Source organism: Equus asinus, chromosome X (assembly GCF_041296235.1).
Source record: "Equus asinus isolate D_3611 breed Donkey chromosome X, EquAss-T2T_v2, whole genome shotgun sequence".
Lineage (NCBI taxonomy): Eukaryota > Metazoa > Chordata > Mammalia > Perissodactyla > Equidae > Equus > Equus asinus.
The window spans coordinates 140,340,259-140,363,354 of NC_091820.1; positions in this window are offsets into that span (position 1 = coordinate 140,340,259).

A 23,096-nucleotide genomic window follows, 5' to 3' on the forward strand; every position below is an offset into this window, starting at 1 on the left:
CACTTCTGCATCCTGAGTGTTTTTAAACCCATCCACTTCTCTTTGCCCCACTGCTACTCCAAATTTCAAGCCAGCAACATTCTTTTTCTGTTGACTTCTAAATTTTTATTTTAAAAGACCTGGATTGTTGCTTGACCCTCAGCTCTTGTGGGAAAACCACCACTCCTACCATCACCACAGCAACAACATACAACAGGCTGGTGAGTTCTGTATGATCCCTATAAGTTGTCAAAGATATGAGCTTTCTTTTTATCTCTGCTTCCCAGAGTATCTTTAAAATTCTGGGTTGAGACAAGATTCATGTACCATAAAGCTGATCCATTTTAAGTGTACACTTCAAGGTTTTTTAGTAAATTTACCAAGTGGTGCAACCATCACTAGAGTCCAATTTTAGACATTTCCATCACTTCCATGACATCTCCCTTGCCCATTTGCAGGTAATCCCTGCTGCCACCCCCCAGCATCAAGCAATCATTAATCTACTTTCTGTGCCTATGGATTTGCCTATTCTGGGCATTTCATGTAAATGGAATTATACAGTACGTAGTCTTTTGTGACTTGCTTCTTTTGCTCAGCATGAAGTTTTCAAGGTTCACTCATGTTGTAGCACGTATCAGTGCTTCATTCCTTTTGATGGCTGAATAATGTTCTCCTGTATGTATATACCACATTTTATTTATCATTCATCAGTTTATGGACATTTGGGTTATTTCTACCTTTTGGCTGTTGTGAATAAGGCTGCTATGGACATTCATGTACCAGTTTTTGGGTGGACATATGTTTTCAGTTCTCTTGGGTGGATACCTAGGAGTGGAATTGCTGGGTCCTACTGTAACTGTATGTTTAATCTTTTGCCAAAGTGGTTTCCAAAGGGGCTACACCATTTTACATTTATTACACTTATATGCACCACCAGCAATGTATGAGAGTTCTAATTTCTCCTCATCCTCACCAACGCTGGTTATTTTTCCTTTTTAAAAAAATTTTGCTACCCTTGTGGGTGTGAAGTAATATCTCATTGTGATTTGGATTTGCATTTCCCTAACCACTAATGATATTGAACATCTTCTCATCTGCTTGTTAGACATTTGTATACCTGATTTGGAGAAGTGTCTATGAAATATTTTGTGCATTTTTTCAATTAGGTTCTTTCCCTTCTTACTATTGAGATGTAACAGTTCTTTGTATATTTTGGTTAGAAGTCCTTCATCAGGTATATGATTTGAAAATATTTTCTCCCAGTGTGTGGCTTGTCTTTTTATTTTCTTAATGGTGTCTTTTGAAGGGGAAAGATTTTGAATTTTGGTTAAGCCCAATTTATCATTTTTTTCTTTTATGCATTGTTAGCTGTCTCAGCCCTGGGAAAGCTCCAAAGTAGGTGAAAAAAAGGGCAAATCCTTGAGCTAATTCTTCAGGATGCCACCAGCTCAAAATCTAACAACCACACCCACAATGCAGAAGCTAACCAAAAATTTACAATAGCAGGTTGTTGGTACCAGAGAATATTATATGGACCTTAATGAAGAAAAAGCTGCTGAATTTCAGTAAGAGAATCTTGTGGCATTTTAGGTTTCCATGTTACCATCCTCCACTGCTCAGCTTTTTGGCAGCCTTAAAGACAATGAACTCCCTCAACTTTTGTTTTGGAAAGCCTTTATTTCTCCTTTATATCTGAAGGATAACTTTGCTGAGTAGAGTATTCTTGGTTGACAGTTTGTATCTTTCAATATTTTGAATGTATCATTCCACTCTCTCCTGGCCTGTAGAGTTTCTGCTGAGAAATCTGTTGATGGCCTAATGGGAGTTTCCTTATAGGTTATTTTTTCCCCTCTGGCTGCCTTTAATATTCTTTCTTTGTCATTGACTTTTGACAGTTTTATTATCATGTGTCTTGAAGAAGGTCTTTTTGCATTGAGATAACTGAGTGTTCTTTTAGCTTCATGTATTTTATATCCAGTTCCTTCCCCAGGTTTTGGAATTTCTCAGCTATTATTTGTTTAGATAAGCTTTCTGTTGCCTTCTCTCTGTTATCCTTCTGGAACACCCATTACCCTTATGTTGCCCTTTCTAATGGAGTTGGATATTTCTCATAGAATTTCTACTTAAAAAAAAATCGTAGTTCTTTCTCCTCTTATACCTGAATCATTTCAAGCTTGCTAATTCTCTCTTCCATATGGTCTGCTCTATTTCCAGTGCTTTCTAATGCATTGTTGATCTCATTTATTGAGTTCTTCAGCTCCAGAATTTCTGTTTGGTCCTTTTTTGGAGTTTCAGTCTCTTTGGTAAAGTATTCCTTCTGTTCATTGATTGTATTCCTGAGCTCATTGAACTGCCTTCCTGAGTTTTCTTGAAGCTCATTGTTTCTTCATGACAGCTATTTTGAATTCTTTATCAGTTAGATCACAATCTTCCATGACTTTATGCTTGGTTCTGGAGAATTGTTATTTTCTTTTTGTGATGCCATATTACTGAGGCTTTTCATGGTGCTTGCTGAGTTAGTCCTCTGCTGGTGCATTTGTTGTAGCAAACACCTTTCTTATTTAGATATAGCTTTGTTTTGATTCTAACTTATTAAAGGCTTTTCTTTCGTTTTTCAGTAGGTGGTACTATAGCACTAGTTTTTGGTTTCTTTACCTGAGCTGCTTCTGATTATATTTGAGGATCTGCACATTCTACCCTCCGCTGCTTCTGTTCGGGGTGTCACTGGTACTCTTGTCCTCACAGCCTGCACCTCTAGGGATCACTGATACCTTGCTGTTGCCAGTATTGCTGTGGTCACTGGTTTATCCACTGTGGGTACAGGGATGGCTCATGCCTCTGTTGCTTCCAGGATCACCTAGGTCAGAAGCTTCACCACAGTGGTCAGGAGAGGCAGAGGGGGTTGGTGGGGATGGACCCAGGTTTGCAGGGCACTGTCTCAGGTGTTGCCCATTATCTTGAGGCTGCAGGTACTGCTGTGGTTGGGATGCCAGAATTCTGTGCACGTCTCCACTGCTGCTGCCAGGCTCTGAGCTGTGGCCAGGGAGGCTGGGATTACAGGGCTCTGCCTCTGCTGCTGTTCCACTCCCCGTGGTTGCAGCTGCTGCCATGGTTGGCTGGAGTCACAGACCTACCTCTGCTGGTGCCAAGTGTGTTCTCTGGGGCTGAGGGTGGCTGGCTCAGCCACTGTGGCTGGGCATCCAGGGCCCTGGGCTCTGCTTCTGCTGTTCTCCATTTAGCCTCCTCTATGTGCTCCAATCCACCCACTTTTGTATGTACTGATGTATGGATCTCTCTGATGTCTTGGTGTATTGGGCAGTGTAGCCTTTGTTGGGTTATGGTTGTTTTACTTGCTGTATATTGAAGGGGAGAGACAAAGGGAACCTCTCACACTGCCATGATGATGACCAAGATCAGAATTTAAATTTTAATGAAATCCAACATATCAATTGTTTCTTTCATGGACTGTACTTTTGGTGTTGTTATCTAAAATGTCATCACCATACCAAAGGTCATCTAGGTTTTCTTCTATGTTATCTTCTAGGAGTTTCACAGTCTTGCATTTTACATTTAGGTCTGTGATCCATTTTGAATTGATTTTTGTGAAAGGTATAAAGTCTCTGTTTTGATTCATTTTTTTTTTTTTTTGCATGTGGATGTCCGGTTGTTCTAGCAACATTTGTTGAAAAGGCTATCTTTCTCCATTGTATCGCCTTTGCTCCTTTGTCAAAAATCAGATGACAATATTTATGTGGGTCTATTTGTGGGCTCTCTATTCTCTTTCACTGTTCTATTTGTGTATTCTTTCACCAATGCCACACTGTCTTGATTACTGTAGCTTTATAGTAAGTCTTGAAGTCAAGTAGCATCAGTCCTCCAACTTTGTTCTCCTTCAATGTTTTGTTGGCTGTTCTGAGTCTTTTGCCTCTACCCCTAAAGTTTAGAATCAGTTTGTTGATATCCACAAAATAACTCTCTGGGACCATTGGACATTTTTTATTGGGTTGTTTGTTTATTCACTGTCAAGTTTTGAGTTTTAAGATACCTTATATCTTATTAAGTGTTCTTTATCAAACATGTGGTTTGAAAAGTATTTTTTTCCTAAATGTGACTTGTCTTTCCATTTTCTGGACAGTTTCTCTCACAAAGCAAAAGTTTCAAATTTTGATAAAGTCCATTTAAAAAAAATTTTGCCTTTAAAAATTGTAATGTCATACCTAAGAACACTTTGTCTAACTCAAGGTAGTGAATATTTTCTCCTATGTTTTCTTTCAGGACCGTTATAGTTTTACATTTTACATAAAGACATATGATCAATTTTTAGGTAACTTTGGTGTAAGGTGTGAGGTACACGTTGAGGTTCATTCTTTTTGCATATGCATCTGCAATTGTTCCAGCCCCATTTCTTTTACTGTTGCAGTGCCTTTGCACTTTTGTCAAAAATATTTGACTTTATTTGCATGGGTCCATTTTGAGGTCTCTACTATGTTTCATTGACGTATATGTCTATCCTTTCTCCAGTACTACACCGTCTTGATTACTGTAGCTTTATAGTTTATCTTGAAATAAACTCGAGTACTTTGAATCTTCTGACTTTGTTGTTCCCTTTCAGAATTGTTTTGGCTATTCTAGTACCTTTCCTTTTCCATGCAAATTTTAAAATCAGTTTGTTAATATGTACAAAAAAGCTTGATGGATTTTGGTTGGGATTTTGTTGAATCTATATATCAGATTGGAGAGAACTGACATCTTAAGAATATTGAATCTTCTAATCCATAAATATTACTTAATTCTCAGTTTCACTAGTCCTTCGTTGACTTCTTATATCAGTGATTTATAGCTTGCCACATGCATACCCTTCTTAGATTTTTACCTAAGTATTTCGTTTTTTGGGTGCTACCATAAATGACACTGTCTTCTTATTTGAGATTCCAATAATTTATTCCTAGTATGTAGAAATGTAATTGTTTTTGTATCTTCACCTTGTATCCTGTGACCTTGCTAAACATACTTATTAGTTCCAGGAATTTTGTTATAGATTATTTGAAATTTTCTACATAAAGAGGATTTTTTCCCTTCTAATATGTATGCCTTTATTTTTCTCTCTCTTTTTTTGTCTTATTGCACTATCTAGGACTTTCAGTGCAATATTGAATAGCTGTTGTGAGAAAGAACATTCTTGACTTGTTCCTGATCTTAGGAGCAAATCACCCAGTTGCTTACTGAGGGTAGCCCTAATTAGGTTAAGGAATTTTCCTTCTATTCCTAATTTGTTGAGAACTTTTCTCATGAATGGATATTGAATTTTGTTGAATACTTTTTCTGAATCTATTTCTATGATCATCTGTTTTTTTCTTTTTAGTCTGACAATATAGGTGAATTATATTGATTGATGTTTGAATGTTGAAGCTTCTTTGGATTCCTTGGATGAACCTTACTTGACTGTGATTCATTATCCTTTCTATATATTGCTAGATTTGATTGGCTAATATTTTAGTAAGAATATTTGTATCTACGTTCATGAGTGATGTAACATCTTTGTCTGGTTTTGGTATTAGGATAATGCTGGCTTCATAAAATGAGTAGGATGGTGTTCTCTGTTCTGCTTTCTGAGTACTGAAATGTTTGGTAGAATTCATGAGTGAAACCATTTGGTCTGGAGTTTTCCATTTCGAAAAGTTTTTAACTACAAATTTAATTTCTTCAGCAGATGTTGGGCTATTCAGGTTATCTACTTGTCCTTAAGTTAGTTTTTTAGTTTGAGTATTTAAGGAATTTGGTGGTCTAGTGGTTAAGATTTGGTGTTCTCACTTCCATGGCCTAGGTTCATTTCCCTGTCAGGGAACTACACCACCCACCTGTCGGTTGTCATACTGTGGCAGCTGCGTGTTACTGTGATACTGAAAGCTATGCCATCAGTATTTCAAATGCCAGCAGGGTCACCCATGGTGGACAGGTTTTAGCAGAGCTTCCAGACTCAGACAGACTAGGAAGAAGGACCTGGCCACCCACTTCCAAAAAAAGTGGCCATGAAAACCCTGTGAATAGCAGTGGAGCATTGTCTGATACAGTGCTGGAAAGTGAGAGGATGGTGCAAAAAGACCAGGCTGGGTTCTGCTCTGCTGTATACAGAGTTGCTAGGAGTCAGAATCAACTCAACAGCACTAACAACAAAGTTAAAGAATTGGTCCATTTCATTTATCAAATGTATAGGCATAGATTGCTTGCAGTATTTCACTTATTATCGTTTTAATCTCTATGGGGCCAGTAGTGATATATCCTGTTTCAGTTCTCATATTGGTAACTTGAGTCTCCTCTCTTCCATCTTTTTTTTCTTGGTTAGCCTGGCTAGAGGTTTTTCAATTTTACCGATATATTCAAATAATCAGATTTTAGTTTCCTTGATTTTCTCTATTGTTTTCCTGTTTCCAATTTAATTGATTTCTGCTCCAATTAAAATTAATTTCTCTTCTTTCTCTAGCTTCCTAAGGCAGTAGTTTAGGTTATTGATTTTATATCTTTCTTCTTTTCTTGTATAAGCATTACATTCTATAAATTTCCTTCTAAGTACTTCTATACCTGCATTTCCAAATTTTTACATGTTATATTTTCGTTTTCACATAGTTCAAAATATTTTTAAGTTTCCTTAAAGATTTACTCCTTGACCCATGGATTATTTATAAGTATACTATTCTGTTTCTTTTTTTCCAGCTTTATTGAGGTAAAATTGACATATAACACTGCTCAAGTTTAAGATGTACAATGTGATGATTTGATACACATATATATTGTGAAATGATTACCACAATAAGGTTAGTTACCACCTCTATCACCTCACAAAATTGCTATTTTTTTTGTGTGTGTGGTGAGAACATTTCAGATCTACTATCTTAGCAACTTCAGGGTATATAATACAATATTTTAAACTATAGTCACCATGTTGTACATTAGATCCCCAGAACTGATTCATCTTATGACCGGAAGTTTGTATCCTTTGACCAACATCTCCCCATTTCCTCCACCCCCTCAGCCCGTGGCAACCACCATTCTGCTTTCTGTTTCTATGAGCTTGGCTTTTTTAGATTCCACATATCAGTGAGATCATGCAGTATTTGTTTTGTCTGTCTGACTTATTTCTCTTAGCATAAAGCTCTCAAGGTCCATACATGTTGTTGCAACTGGCAGGATTTCCTTCTTATTTTATGGCTGAAATATATAGTCACATTTTCTTTATCCATTCATCCATTGATGGATACTTAGGTTGTTTTCATCTCTTGGCTATTGTGAATAATACCAATTTATATTTTCACCAACAGTGCACAAGGGTTCCCTTTTCTCCACATCCTTTCCAACATTTGTCTCTAGTCTTTTTTATGGTAACCATTCTAACAGGTGTGTGGTGATATCACATTGTGGTTTTGATTCGTATTTCCCTGATGGTAAGTGATGCCAAGCACATTTTCATGTATCTGATAGCTATTTTTATGTCTTCTTTGGAAAAAATGTGTATTTAGGTACTTTGCCCATTTTTTTAAATGTTTGAACTTTTTTCCCAGTAATTTTATTGAAATCATAATGGTTTATAACATTGTGTAATTTTTGGTGTATATTATTATTTATCAATTTCCGAATACACTTCATCATGCTCACCCCCAGTAGTCTAATTTTTATCCATCACCATACATATGTACCCCTTTATCCCTTTTGCGCGCCCTCTAACCACATTCCCCTCTGGTAACCATAAATCTGTTCTCTTTATCCATGTATTTGTTATCTTCCACATATGAATGAAATCATGTAGTATTTGTCTTTCTCTGTCTGGCTAATTTCACTTAACATCATACCCTCAAGGTCCATCCATGTTGTTGCAAATGGGACGATTTTGTCTCTTTTATGGCTGAGTAGTATTCCATTGTATATATATATACCACATCTTCTTTATCCATTCATCCCTAGAAGGGCACTTGTGTTTCTTCCACATCTTGGTTATTGTGAATAATGCTGCAATGAATATAGGGAAGTATAAATCTCTTTGAATCATTGATTTCAAGTTCTTTGCATAAATACCAAGTAGTGGGATAGCTGGATTGTATGGTAGTTATATTCTTAATTTTTTGAGACATCTCCATACTGTTTCCCATAGTGGCTGCACCAGTTTGCACTCCCACCAGTGGTGTATGAGGGTTTCCTTTTCTCCACATCCTCTCCAACATTTGTTATTTTTTTGTCCTGGTAATTATAGCCATTCTAACAGATGTAAAGTGCTATCTTGTGGTAGTTTTGATATGCATTTCCCTAATAATTAGTGATGTTGAACATCGTTTCATGTGTCTGTTGGCCATCTGTATATCTTCTTTGAAAAAATGTCTGTTCATATCCTCTGCTAATTTTTTATCAGGTTTTTTTTTTTATTGTTGAGTCATATGAGTTCTTTATATATTTTGGAGATCAATCCCTTGTTGGATAAATGATTTGCAAATATTTTCTCCCAGTTTGTGAGCTGTCTTTTCATTTTGTTCATGGTTTCCTTTGCTTTGCAGAAGCTCTTTAGTCTGATGTAGTCCCATTTGTTAACTTTTTCTTTTGTTTCCCTTGCTCGAGTAGATATGGTATTTGAAAAGACGCTGCTAAGACTAATGTCAAATAGTGTACTGCCTATGTTTTCTTCTAGAAGTTTTATGGTTTCAGGTTTTACCACTCAAGTCTTTAATCCATTTTGAGTTAATTTTTGTGTATGGTGCAAGATAATGGTCTACTTTCATTCTTTTGCATGGCTGTCCAGTTTTCCCAACACCATTTATTGAAGAGACTTTCCTTTCTCCATTGTATGTTCTTGGCTCCTTTGAGGAAGATTAACTGTCCATAGATGTGTGGGTTTATTTCTGGGCTCTCAATTCTGTTCCATTGATCTGTGTGTCTGTTTTTGTGCTAGTACCATGCTGCTTTGATTACTATAGCTTTGTAGAATATTTTGAAGTCAGGGATTGTGATGCCTCCAGCTTTGATCTTTTTTTCTCAGGATTGCTTTGGCTATTTTGGGTCTTTTGTTGTTCCATATAAATTTTAGGATTCTTTGTTCTATTTTTGTGAAGAATGTCATTGAGATTCTGATTGGGATTGTGTTGGACCTTAGATTGCTTTAGGTAGTATGGACATTGTAACTATGTTTATTCTTCCAACCCATGAGCATGGAATATCTTTTCATTTCTTTATGTCTTTTTCAATTTCTCTCAATAATGTCTTATAGTTTTCAGTGTACAGGTCTTCCACCTCCTTGCTTAAATTTATTCCTAGGTACTTTATTCTTTTTGTTGCAATTGTAAATGGGATTGTATTCTTGATTTCCTTCTGCTGGTTCATTGTTAGTGTATAGAAATGCAGATGACTTTTTAAAATTGATTTTCTACCCTGCAACTTTGCTGATTATTTCTAATAGTTTTATGATGGATTCTTTAGGGTTTTCTATATAAGAGAATCATGTCATCTGCAAACAGTGAGAGTTTCACTTCTTTCTTTCCAATTTGTATTCTTTTTATTTCTTTTTCTTGCCTAATTGCTCTGGCCCCAAACTCCAGTACTATGTTGAATAGGAGTGGTGAGAGTGGGCACTTTTATCTTGTTCCTGTTCTTAGCGGGATGGCTTTCAGTTTTTCCCCATTGAGTATGATTTTGGCTGTGGGTTTGTCATATACGGCCTTTATTATGTTGAGGTACTTTGTTCCATACACATTTTATTGAGAGTTTTCATCATAAATGGAAGTTGGATCTTGTCAAATGCTTTCTCTGCATCTGTTGAGATGGTCATGTAATTCTTATTCCTTGTTTTGTTAATGTGGTGTATCACATTGATTTGCGGATGTTGAACCATCTCTGCGTCCCTGGAATAAATCACATTTGATTGTGGTGTATGATCCTTTTAATGTATTGCTGTACTCAGTTTGACAGTATTTTGTTGAGGATTTTTGCATCTATGCTCATTAGCAATATTGGTCAGTAATTTTTCTTCTTTGTGTTGTCCTTGTCTGGTTTTGGTATCAGGGTAATGTTGGCCTCATAGAATGAGTTTGGAAGCATTCCATCTTCTACAATTTTTTGGAATGGTTTGAGAAGGATAGATACTAAATCTTCTTTGAATGTTTGGTAGAATTCTCCAGAGAAGCCATCTGGTCCTTGACTTTTGTTTTTTGGGAGGCTTTTGATTACTGTTTCTATCACTTTACTTGTGATTAGTCTATTCAGATTCTCTATTTCTTCTTGATTCAGTTTTGGGAGGTTGTATGAGTCTAAGAATTTATCCATTTTTCTAGGTTATCCAATTTGTTGTCATCCAGTTTTTCACAGTATTTTCTTATAATCCTTTGTATTTCTGTGTATTTGTTGAAATTTCTCCTCTTTCATTTCTAATTTTATTTATTTGTGGCTTCCCTCTTTTTTTCTTTGTGAATCTGGCTAACGGCTTGCCAATTTTGTTTATCTTCTCAAAGAATCAGCTCTTAGGTTTATTGATTCTTTCTCTTGTGTTTTAGTCTCTATTTCATTTATTTCTGCTCTAATTTTATTATTTCTCTCCTTCTGCTTACTTTTGGCTTTGTTTGTTCTTCTGCTTCTAGTTCTGTTGGATGTAATTTAAGATTATTTATTTGAGGTTTTTCTTCTTTCTTGAGGTAGGCCTGTATTGCTATAAATTTCCCTCTTAGTACCACTTCTGCTGCATCCCATAATTGTTGGTATGCTGTGTTTTCATTTTCACTTGTCTCCAGGTATTTTTAAATTTCTCCTTTGATTTCCTCATTGAGCTAATGGTTTTTCAGCAGCATGTTTTTTAGTCTCCACATTTTTGTGACTTTCCAAGCTTTTTTCTAGTAGTTGATTTCTAGTTTTACACCATTGTGGTTGGAAAAGATGCTTGATATGATTTCATTCTTCTTAAATGTATTGAGGCTTCCTTTGTTTTCCAATAGATGGTCAATCTTTGAGAATGTTCCATGTGCACTTGAGAAGAATGTATATTCTGCTGTGTTTGGATGGAATCTTCTATATATATCTCTTAATTCCATCTGGTCGTGTATTTCATTTAAGGCCACTGTTTCCTTCTTGACCTCTTGTCTGGATGATCTTTCCAGTGATGTAAGTGTGGTGTTGAGATCCCCTACTATTATTCTGTTGATGTCAATTTCTCCCTTCAGATCTGTTAATAGTTGCTTTATATACTTTGGCGCCCTATGTTAGGTGCAGATATATTCATAAGTGTTATGTTTTCTTGACGGAATGTCCCTTTTATCATTATACATTGCCCCTCTTTGTCTCTCATTGTCTTTTTTATCTTGAAGTCTGCTTTGTCTGATATAAGTATGGAAACATCTGCTTTCTTTCGCTTGCCGTTTGCTTGAAGTATCATATCATCTTCCATCCCTTCACTCTGACTCTATGTTTGTCCTTAGAGCTGAGATTTGTTTCCTGGAGGCAGCATTTTATATGATCTTGTTTTTTAATCCATCCAGCCACTCTGTGTCTTTTGATTGGAGAATTCAATCTATTTACATTTAGAGTGATTATTGATACATGAGGGCTTAATACTGCCACTTTATCTCTTGTTTTCCAGTTGTTCTATAATTCCATTGTTTCTTTTCCCTTGTATTTCTCACTGTCATTTCAGTTTGGTGGTTTTCTGTGATAGTTTTCTCAGTTTTCTCATAAAGAAATAAATTATGATTTATGGCTCTGCTCTGAGTTTTTGTTTAGTAGTTTGTAGTAAATATCTCATAGACAAGATAGTCTGTTTTCTGATAGCCTCTTATCTCCATTAGCCTAAGTAGGTTCCATTGCTTTCCTCTTCCCTTTCTGAGTTATTCTTGTCACAAATTATTCTTTTTTGTGTTGTGAGTTTGTGACTAAATTAAAGTGCTTATAGTTATTTTTGATGCTTTCCTTCCCTTTTTGTTTTATGTTGTGCTAACCTGTTCTGATAGAGAGCTGTAATTTTCTGATTTTGTCTGTCTAGTTATCTCTTTGCTCAAAGCTTTGTAAACTTTTGCCTTTTGTTTCAGGTATGAGGGCTTTCTTCATCATTTCTGGTAAGGCAGGTCTAGTGGTGATGAGCTCCCTCAGCTTTTGTTTATCTGGGAAAGTTTTTATTTCTCCATTGTATATGAAAGATAGTTTCATTGGATAGAGTATTCTTGAATGAAAGTTTCTGTCTTTCAGAATTTTGAATATATTACACTCTCTCCTAGCCTGTAGGGTTTCTACTGAGAAATCTGCTGAAAGCCTGATGGGGTTCCTTTGTAGGTTATTTTCTTCTGCCTTCCACCTTCAATAGTTTTTCTTTGTCATTCACTTTTCCCAGTTTTAATAGTGTATGCCTTGGAGAGGACCTTTTTGCATTGATGTAATTAGGAGTTCTATTGGCTTAATGTATTTGTAAATCCAGTGTTTTCCCCAAGTTTGGGAGATTCTCAGCTATAATTTCTTTGAACAAGCTCTCTGCTCCTTTCTCCCTCTTTTCTCCCCCTGGAATACCTACAATACTTATGTTGCTTTCCCTAATTGAGTCAGATATATCTCAAGACTTTATTCATTTTAAAAAATCTTAGCTCTCTCTCCTTCTCCATCTGAAGCATTTCTAGATTTCTTATAGGTCACTTATTTTCTCCTCCATAAGGTCAGCTCTATTTTTTATGGTTTCTAGATAATTTTTTTTGTCTCACTAATTGTGTTCTTCATATCCAGAATTTCTGTATAGTTTTTTTACGGGTTTTGATCTCTTTGGTGAAGTTTTCCTTCTGCTCATTAATTTTATTCTTGAGCTCATGGAACTGTCTTTAAGAGTTTTCCTGTAACTCATTGAGTTTCTTTATGGTAGCTGTTTTGAACTCTATCAGAGTTTCTGTGAGTTCAGGATTGGTTTCTGGAGACTTGGCATTTTCCTTTTGCTCTGAAGTATTACTGTAGTTCTTCACGGTGTTTGATGAATTTATCCTTTGCCAGCACATTTGTGGTAGTATCAGGTCACAGATTCCAACTGCTACCACTGAGGAGGCAGGAGAATCCCATCCTATCTTCTGGAAGTTGTGCTAGTAGGGCTGCTCTGCATTTCTGTGGGCTGGCTGCAGCCATTCTACAGGTCACACATGCATGTGCAGGTGGGACCTTTGTGCTTTGGGGGTGGGTTGCTCTAATGTAGGTGGGACTGCTGCACTTAGCGGGAGACCAGCTGAGCCACTGCACTAGGCAGAAGGGGTACTTTCTTTCACATGGTCTGGCTCTGTGCCCCCAGGCAGTCTGGCTGAACTGCTGCACTTGGTGGGTGGGGCTGTTTCATGGAGCTGAGCTGCTGGCAGTCAATGGGGAGCATTCCCATAGGTGGGGCTGCTGCAGCATGGTAGGTGCTCGTGCAGGCCAGGCTACCACTCTGAAAGTGTTCACATGCAGGGAAGGCTACCCCTGCTTCCTCTTACAGTTGCACTGGCTGCTGTGTGAGGATCTGTGACTTGTATCACTGCCACCAGGAAGGGGGAGGGGTCTGCTCACTTAGTTCCACTGCTTCCCTGGGGTCCAGTTCACTCACCTTCAGATAGATGGCTGAGTGAGTCTCTCAGTCATCCTGTTGTGTTGTGTAAGGAATCCTCTATTGGTTTTTTTTTTAAACATTATTTATTTTTTTTGGTGAGGAAGAGTGGCCCTGAGCTAACATCTGTTGCCAATCTCCCTCTTTTTCTTTTCTCCCAAAAGCCCCAGTACATAGTTGTATATCCTAGTTGTATGTCTTTGTAGTTCTTCTATGTGGGATGTCACCTCAGCATAGCTTGACCAGTGGTGCTAGGTCCATGCCTGGGATCTGAACCCATGAACCCTGGGCTGCTGAAGTGGAGCATGTGAACTTAACCACTCTGCCACTGGGCCATGCCCGGGATCCTCTGTTGGTTAATGAATATCCATTTAGTTGTAACTTAGAGAGGAGAGACAAAGGGAACAATTCACTCAGCCATGATGCAGATGTCACCACTGTTTCCCTTTGGACGTCTTTTTTGACTCATTGGTTGTTCAGGAGTGTGTTGTTTAATTTCCACCTATTTGTGAATCTCCGAGTTTTCCTCCTGTTACTGATTTCTAGTTTCACATGAGAGTGATTGGAAAGATACTTCGTGTGATTTCAATCTTAAATTTTCCAAGACTTATTTTTTGACCTAACATGTGATCTATCCTAGAGAATGTTCTATGTGCATTTGAGAAGAATATATATTTTGTTGCTGTTGCATGGAGTATTCTGTGTATGTCTGTTAGGTTCTTTTGGTCTAAAGTATAGTTCAAGTCCAATGTTTCCTTATTGTTTTTCACTCTAGATTATCTATTCATTGCTGAAAGTGGGGTATTGAGGTCTCCTACTAGTATTGTATTGTTGTCTATTTCTCCCTTCAAATCTGTTAGAATTTGCTTAGTATATTTAGGTGCTCTGATGTTGAATGCATACATATTTACAATTGTTATACTTGCTTGATGAATTGACCCCTTTATTATTATATAATTATCTTCTTTGTCTCTTGTTACAGCTTTTGAATTAAAGTCTATTTGGTCCAATATAAGTATAGCTACCCCCATGGTCGCTTTTAGTTTCCATTTTCATGGACTATATTTGTCCATCCCTTCACTTTGAGCCTGTGTATGACCTTACAACTGAAGTGAATCTCTTGCAGGCAGCATATGGTCGGGTCTTGTTTTTTAATCCATTCAGCCACTCTATGCCTTTTGATTGGAGAATTTAATTCATTTAAATTTAAAGTGATTATTGATATGTAAGGACTTACTCATGCCATCTTATTAATTGTATTCTGTCTCTTTTGTAGCTCCTTTGTTCCTTTCTTCCTCTCTTGCTGTCTTACTTTGTTAACTGATGATATTTCATAGTGGCATGTTTTGACTCTCTTTCGTTTATCTTTTGTGTATATAACTGTAGGTTTTTGCTTTGTGGTCATCATGAGGCTTACATAAAACAGTTTATAGGTATAACACTCTGTTTTATGCTGATAAAAACTTAACTTCGATCACATACAAAAATTACCTCTTTACTCCCCCATGTTTTATGTTTTTGATGTCACAAGTTACTTCTTTTTATATTGTGTATTTATTAACAAATTACTGTAGATATAGTTATTTTTTAAGACATTTGTTCTTTTAAATTATACTGAGTTAAGTGATCAACACATCAGCATATTACAGTATTTGAGTATTCTGAATTTGACTATATACTTACCTTTACCTTGTGTTGTACATTTTCCTGTGTTTTCATATTTGTAATTAGCATCCTTTCACGTCAGCTTGAAGAAATCCTTTCAGCATTTCTTGGAAGGCAGATATGGTGGTGATGAACTCCTTCAGCTTTGCTTGTTAGGGAAAGTCTTATCTCACCTTCATTTCTGAAGGACAACTTTGCCAGGTAAAGTAATCTTGGTTAGCATTTTTTTAATTTCAGCATTTTGAGTATGTCATCCCACTCTCTCCTGGACTGTGGGGTTTCTGCTGAGAAATCTACTGAAAGCCTTGTGGACATTTCCTTGTATGTGAGGAATTTTTTTCTCTTGCTGCTTTTGCAATTCTCTTTTTGTCTTTAATTGTAGACAGTTTTGTTATGATGTGTCTTTGAAAAGATCACTCAGAGTTGAAATTTCGAGGTCACCTATCAGCTTCATGCATTTGGATGTCCAAATCTCTCCCCGGATTTAAGAAGTTCTCGGCCAATATTTCTTTAAATAAGCTTTATGCCCCTTTCTTCATCTCTTCTCTATCTGGGACTTCAATAATGCACAGATGGTGTCTCTTAATGGAATCTTATAGTTCACATAGGCTTTCTTCACTCATTTTCATTTTTTCCTTTGTTCTCCTCTGATTGGATAATATCAAAAGTCCTGTCTTCTTCTTTACAGATTCTTTATTCTGCCTGATCAAGCCTGCTGCTGGTGCTCTTTATTGCATTTTTCATTTCATTCATTGTAGTCTTCGACACCAGAATTTGTTTGGTTCTTTTTGATGATTTCTATCTCTCTGTTAAGCTTCTCATTTTGTTCATGTATTATTTTCCCAATATTGTTGAATAGTCTTTCTGTGTTTTCTTTGGTTCACTGAGTTTCCTTAAAACAACTACTTTGAATTCTTTATCTCGCTAATCACAGATCTCCATTTCTTTGGGGTCAGTTATTGGAAAATTGTGTTCCTTTGATGGTGTCATGGGTGGAAATTAATAAACAGGAACTTCATTAAATTGGAGTTGGGAGGCCAAAAGGGGAACTCTCACACCCTATGTTGATAGCAGAGCCAAACAGGAAGAAGAAAGGCTTCTTCTTGACTGACAAGAAGCTCAGCCAATGAGAGAGTGTCCCAAGCCAGCCAATGAAAAGCCACTACACATCAAACTCACAACTCTTCCAATGGACTCTTTGTTTACATTAACCCTCTCACTTCCTCTTCCCCTCTATAAAAGCATTTCTTCTCCCTTGCTGCTGGGGGACTTTCACATGACTCACCATGGTTTTAGACCCCAAATTGGAATTCTTTGGTGATTCCAAATAACCCCCCCCCCTTTTTTTTGCTGGAGAAATAACTGGTTGTCTATTTACTTAAGGTCAAAATTCTGATGGCTCATACAGGGATCCAGAGAAGACCCTTGACAACTCCAAGGCTGGTGAGCCAACAGGTGTGATACCCACAAAAGAGCCCATTGAGCTTGCTGTTTTTCTTGCCAACTCTGGAGTTAGCAGGTAAATCCTTCTCCTGGATCTGAGTTTTCCACCCTCTTTGTGTTTGAGGCTCTCCAGGATTTGTTTGAGATCTATTTTAAGCTTCATTCTTTTCTGGTTAAGGCCTTGTTTGGGAGTACTTGGGTGGCACTTTGGCTTGACTCTGAATCAGGCTGTTTCTTTGAACTGTGTTATCCTTTGGACCAATTGCTTTTGGAACTAAACTGTTCCCATACTTGGAACTGGTTAGCCTTTGGTCTGACTTTCAAACTGTTCATTGGAACTGTGCCACCCAGCCTTTGGCCTGAATCCCTTGGGAGCAGACTGTTCCTTAGAACTGCATTGATCAACCTTCAGTCTGATTCTCTCGGGAACTGGACTGTTCTTTGGAACTGTGTTGATTTGACATTCACTGCACCTTAATGAAGTTGGACTATTCTATTGGGACTGGCTGGCCCTGGGGCAGGCTGTTTGAGTTATAAGCTCTTTAAGCTGTTTGAGTTGTTTAGGCTATTTGAGAATTATTCTTTTTCTCTAGAGATAAACTTCTAAGAAATGGAATCCTGGTTATCTAAATATTTTGAGTGCCCCCTCTACAGAGACCTCAGCTGATTTTATGTTTAGAAACCACAGTCATTCCACATGCACATTTCTAACTAAATGAACTGATTTAACCAAAAGTAATTTAGAATATCAAAGGCCATTAAGGGGAATTTTTGAACTCCCCAAACTTACTTTTCTTAAAACCAAATTGGACAACCATAGCTCTGTAATTTCCAAAATTGAGTGGAATGCCTATTTCAATTGATATTTTGAGACTTCCAACAGTTATCAGGAGTCTAAAATTGCCTCTTTGCAAAATAAAATTTTAAGAGTAACTGAGGCAAACTATTAAATAAGGATAAAATGGCTTCTGTGGCCTCAAGTTCCTCTCCTCTGGTGCCATCATGTTCCTCTTCTCCAGCTCCTGGTGCTCAGGTCCCCCCTACAGCATCATCTTCCTTCTTCTTTTCTATACCATCTACACCTCCCCTATACTCTCAATTCCCCCATACTTAAATGCTCACTGAACTTCTCCTTTTCCCTGAACCTCTCCCCACTCCCTCTTCCTCTGAAAATATCAGAATCTATACTTTTACAATTAAGCCTTCTGAAGATCCAAAGGTTAACTCCTTAATTTCTGATATTCCCTGGAGTAAAGCTGACCTGTAAGCTATAGTCAAAGATTTTCCTAAAGTAACAAAAAGTAACCAAAAGATCCAAACCAAGGTAACCAAAGATCCTCACAGATTTGCTGAAGAATTTAATATAGTCACTCAAGCTCATCAACCTGGTTTCTCTGACATATCAGCTAGTTCATATGCTTGTTATTGAAGGCCAGGCTCAGCATAGGATGAAAACTGCTAATTGGGGAAATCCTGAAAGTCTCTAGAATTACAACCAGGAGTCCAATCCCCTGACCAGTATGATCAGGCTCGGGCAATCACTAGATGCCTTCATCAGGCAATTCCTGGGGCTTTCTCAAAACCTGCTGATTGGAATGAAATTCAGGCTTGTGCACAAAAGCCTGATGAACCTGTTCATAACTATTATAATTGACTTCAGATTGTTTTTAAGGAAAAGTCTGGTCTTCCTTCAGATGTTGGTTCCACCTGGGTAGCTTTTAACTCTATGTTTATTAATGGACTGAACCTGGACCTTTCCCTTCCAGGATGGAATGGCAAACTATGTTCACTCCAGATTTAGTTAATGTGGCAAACCAGCTCTCTTGAACTCTAGATGAGTCACCTAAAAGAAAGACCACTAAAATTCTTAATCTTCAACTCCAGCGAATGAAGGCCCCTAAATGAAACCAAAAACTTCCTAGTTTCTGTTATTATTGCAAAGAGCTGGAACATTGGAAAAGAGATTGTTACAAATGTAAGCACTTTGAGTGCCTTCAGCTCTCTAACTAGCCTTTCCAATGTCCTACAAATTCTCGATGACAGGGCTCTGAGGAACTGCTGGGACTCTTCCAAATCCTCTCTCTTAACCGGCTTGGAGAAAACTTTCTCTAGATTGGAGATGAATATCTCTGTTCTGACACCAGAGGCACGCTCTTGGTGCTCAACACCACTATTATAAAGCAGCCCCTGCCTTGGAGCACTAAAAGTTCAAATCATGGGGATTTCTAATAAATCTCAAAAGGTTCCTATTTCTGAACTATTCCCTTTTGTTTAGGCCCTTTGAGAGATGCACACCCTTTTCTCCTTAGTTCCTCCACCCCTACTCATTTATTAGGTTGAGACCTAAAAAAGTATTATGCCAGAATTTCTTTATCCTAAAAGGGAGAGATAATTTTAGAATTTGACAGTAGCCATAAAAATGGCCAACCAGGTGAATTAAATGACACTTTGACATCTTTTGTTTGCTCCATCTCTGATGGCACTAGAACTGATTCTGGAAACACTGATTATTTGTCTCTATTGAATCAGGGACCACCCTCCTTATGGGCAAGATCTTCAACTGATATTGGTAAGATTTACAGTACGCCTCCCATCAAGATTCAAATAGCTGCCTCAGAACTTCTCCCCGCCGGGGCCAGCCCCGTGGCCAAGTGGTTAAGTTAGCACACTCTGCTTCAGCAGCGCAGGGTTTTACCAGTTTGGATCCTGGGTGCGGACATGGCACCACCCATCAGGCCATGCTGAGGTGGCGTCCCACATAGCATAGCCAGAGGCACTCACAACTAGCATCTACAGCTATGTACTGGGGGTGCTTTGGGGAAGAAAAAAAAAGAGAATATTGGCAACAGTTGTTAGCTCAGATGCCAATTTTTAAAAACAAAAAACTTCTCCCCAGAATTAATCAATACGCTCTAAGTAAAGAAGCCCTTCAAGGTATAAAGCCCATAATAGAGGATTACATTATCCCTCATACTAGTCCTTGTAATACTATTTTAACTGTGAGAAAAACCAAGGGCTGGGGGTGGAGGTTTGTCCAGGACATTCAAGCAATAAACAACATTGTTATCCCTCGACACCTTGTTGTTCCTAACCCTCATGCACTTCTAACATCCATTCTCACTGGAAGCAAATTCTTTATGGTAATTGACTTTTTCAGTGTATTCTTTAACATTCCAGTGATGAAGCTAGTCAATGCCTTTTTGCCTTCACTTAGGAAGAAAAACAATTCCCCTGGACAGTAATGCCTCAGGGTTTTATTGAGAGCCCTTCTTATTTCTCACAAATCCTGAAGGCTGATCTAGATGATTTAAAGCTCCCTAGGGGTTCTACTTTGTTTCAATATGTGGATGATTTGCTTCTTGTTCTCCCTCCCCCATCTCCTAACAGGAAGACAGCATCCACTTGCCAAAGCTTTTAGCCTTTAAGGGACATAAGGTCACCAAGGATAAATTGCAGTTTGCCCAGATCCAGATTTGATAATTTAAGGAATCTAATACTAGAACAAGGGCTATACTTAGATCCAGATAGGCTTCGTGGTGTCCTAAGTTTCCCCAAACCTAAAACAAAGTGCTAACTGTGAGATCTTCTTGGGCTAGTTGGTGGTTGCAGAAGCTGGATTCCAAATTTCTCTCTTATAGCCAAACCTCTGTATGTTTTATTAAAGAGCAACAACCCTGACCCAATTTTATGGGAAGAACAGGAAGACATAACCTTTAAAGCCTTAAAGGAGAGTTTAATGAACCCACCTGCCCTTGGACATCCCAATTATGAGAGTCCCTTTTTCCTTTTCGTATATGAAAAGGAAGAGAGTACCCTTGAGGTACTCACCCAAAAACATGGGGACCATTATTGACGTATGGGATATTATAGCCAGCAACTGGACCCTGTAGCACAGGGATATCCTTCTTGCCTTATAGCCATTATTGGTACTGCCCTTTTGGTTAATGTCACTGAGAAAATTGCTGTGGGATCCCCCTTAACCATTTTGTACCTCATGCAGTAGAGGTCCTTCTGAATTCTCATCACACGCAACATATATCAGCCAGCTGCCTCACCTCCTATGAAGTCCTTTTGTTAACTGCTCCTCACAGAACTCTTTTACATTGTAACAACCTTATTCTGATACTCTTCTCCTCCCCATTACCGACAAAATCCCTCATGACTGCTTAACGCAGACAGATCACCTCCTGACTCCTTGTGATGATCTGCAGGAAACTCCTTTGGGTAACACTGACTTCTCATGGTTTGCTGATGTTTCTTATTTAAAGAGTGGCAAAGGCAAATATTGTGCTGGTTATGTTATTGCAGTTCCTTTTGATATTGTTGAGGATGCACCTTTACTTATGGCTACTTTGGCCCAATAGGTGGAATTTTATGCTCTTACACAGGCTTGTACTTTAGCCAAGGGCCAAACTGCCAATGCTTATACTAATAATAGATATGCGTTTGGAGTATCTCATGATTTTGGAATATTGTGGAAGCAACATGGCTTCCTTACTTCCAGCAAAAATAAAATTAAAAATGGCCCCTATGTTCAGGAATTATTAAATGCTATATTTTTACCTGCTGCTTTAGCTATTATTAAGATCCCGGCCATTCTAAATTTCAATCTCTGGAAGCTACAGAAATCACCTTTATGACATTTCCACAAGGAATTCAGCCCTTAAAAGAACCAACAGCAGCTAAAGGGATATTTCCCCAAATGATAACTTAGAAAAGCTGGCTAGAAAAGCTCAATAATTGGCCTCAGAAAAGGAAAAACAAGATTGGAAATTCAACAATTGCTGGTTTGATAAAAAGAGAAAGCTCCGGTTTGGACAAAATAACAACCCAGTCCTACTGGAGACTCTAACATTCCCACTTCCAACGACTATACATGCATTAAACCATTGGTCTACTGACAAAATGGCAACATTCATGAATCAATATTGGTGGGGAAATATTAACAAGGTGGCAAAAAGTGCGTACCTCACTTGTCCCAAATACAACCCAGGGAAGCCTGTTTGTACTGCTCCCAGACATTTTAAACTGACCAATGGATCATTCGAGGTTTGACAAATGGATTTCATACAGCTTCCCCCATCTCATAGAGATAAATATGCTTTAGTCCTGGTTTGCATGTTTTCTCACTGTACTGAAGCCTTCCCTTGCAGACAGGCTACTGCCTCTTCTGTGGCTAAAGTCCTTTTGGAAAGGATTATTCTTACCTAGGAACTCCTTTTGAACTTCATAGTGATCAAGGAACCCATTTTATTAGTCATGTAGTTTGGCAAGTCTGTGCTGTTTGGCCAGTTTTACAACACTTTCACTGTACTTACCACCTTCAATCCTCTGGTCTAGTTGAATGCACTAATGGCATTATTAAGACTCAGTTGGAAAAATTTGTAGAGAACCCCCCAGACACCTTGGCCAAAAGCATTGCCATTGTCCTTCTAAATCTCAGATCCAGCCTTCTGGAATTCATAAACTCTCACCCTTTGAGATGGTCACAGGATTCCCAGTGCACTTGGCTCCTGCCTTTTTTGACCCACAGCTGATAAAGGAGATATACTCCAGTATTGCAAAGGCCTAATGGCTTCTATTAAACATAACCATGCTCTGGTAGAGCAATCTTTCACAGTGCACTCCAGGGAGACAAAGACCTTAAGCATCACAACTTGCAATCTGGAAGGTTCCAATTTCATCTATTGGAAAAGACACCTCCAGAAGGACTCTCTTTGATCTTGTTGGAAAGGACCCATCAGGTACTGCTAACTAATTTTTCTGCTGGAAAGCTCCAGGGAATAGACTCTTGGATTCATGTGACACACCTAAAGAAAGCACCAAACCCTTACTGGACCTGCACATCATCTGGTGACCTGAAAGTAAAGATTTCCCAGAATTGAAGCAGATGACATCCGATGAGACAGCTTTCCCAAAATGTATGGACCAGGCCTGTTGGAAGTTTGTCTTCCAAACCTTTGATGATGACATAACACTTCAGATGATCTCCCACGCTTATGATCTTGATAACATATGGCCTTCAGAAAAGAAAAATGCCTGAAAGATCTCCTCTCTACCCCTCCTTGTTACTCAAATGTGGCCTCAATAGATTTCTAATCTGTGCACTTTCCCTTTGATGTGGGACACAACACCCAGGAAAGGTTCTCCTGGCATCAAGGGACAAAAGGCTGATGAAACTGGAAAAACTTGACTCTTGGTCAGTGATGCTTTCAGAGAAAAATCTCAATCAAAAGGAGGAAATGTGGGATCGAGGTGGGCAGAGCAAAATGGCAGGGTGAGCTGACCCGGGATTCTCTCCCCTCCAAAATACAACAAAAGATTGGAAGAACTGAATTTCAGAGAATAAACATAATGCCAGCTCATTAGAGACCTACAATACCAAGAAGGCGCAGATCATAAACCTTGCTTACACCCTCGGAGGCGCTGGAACGGTAGGAGA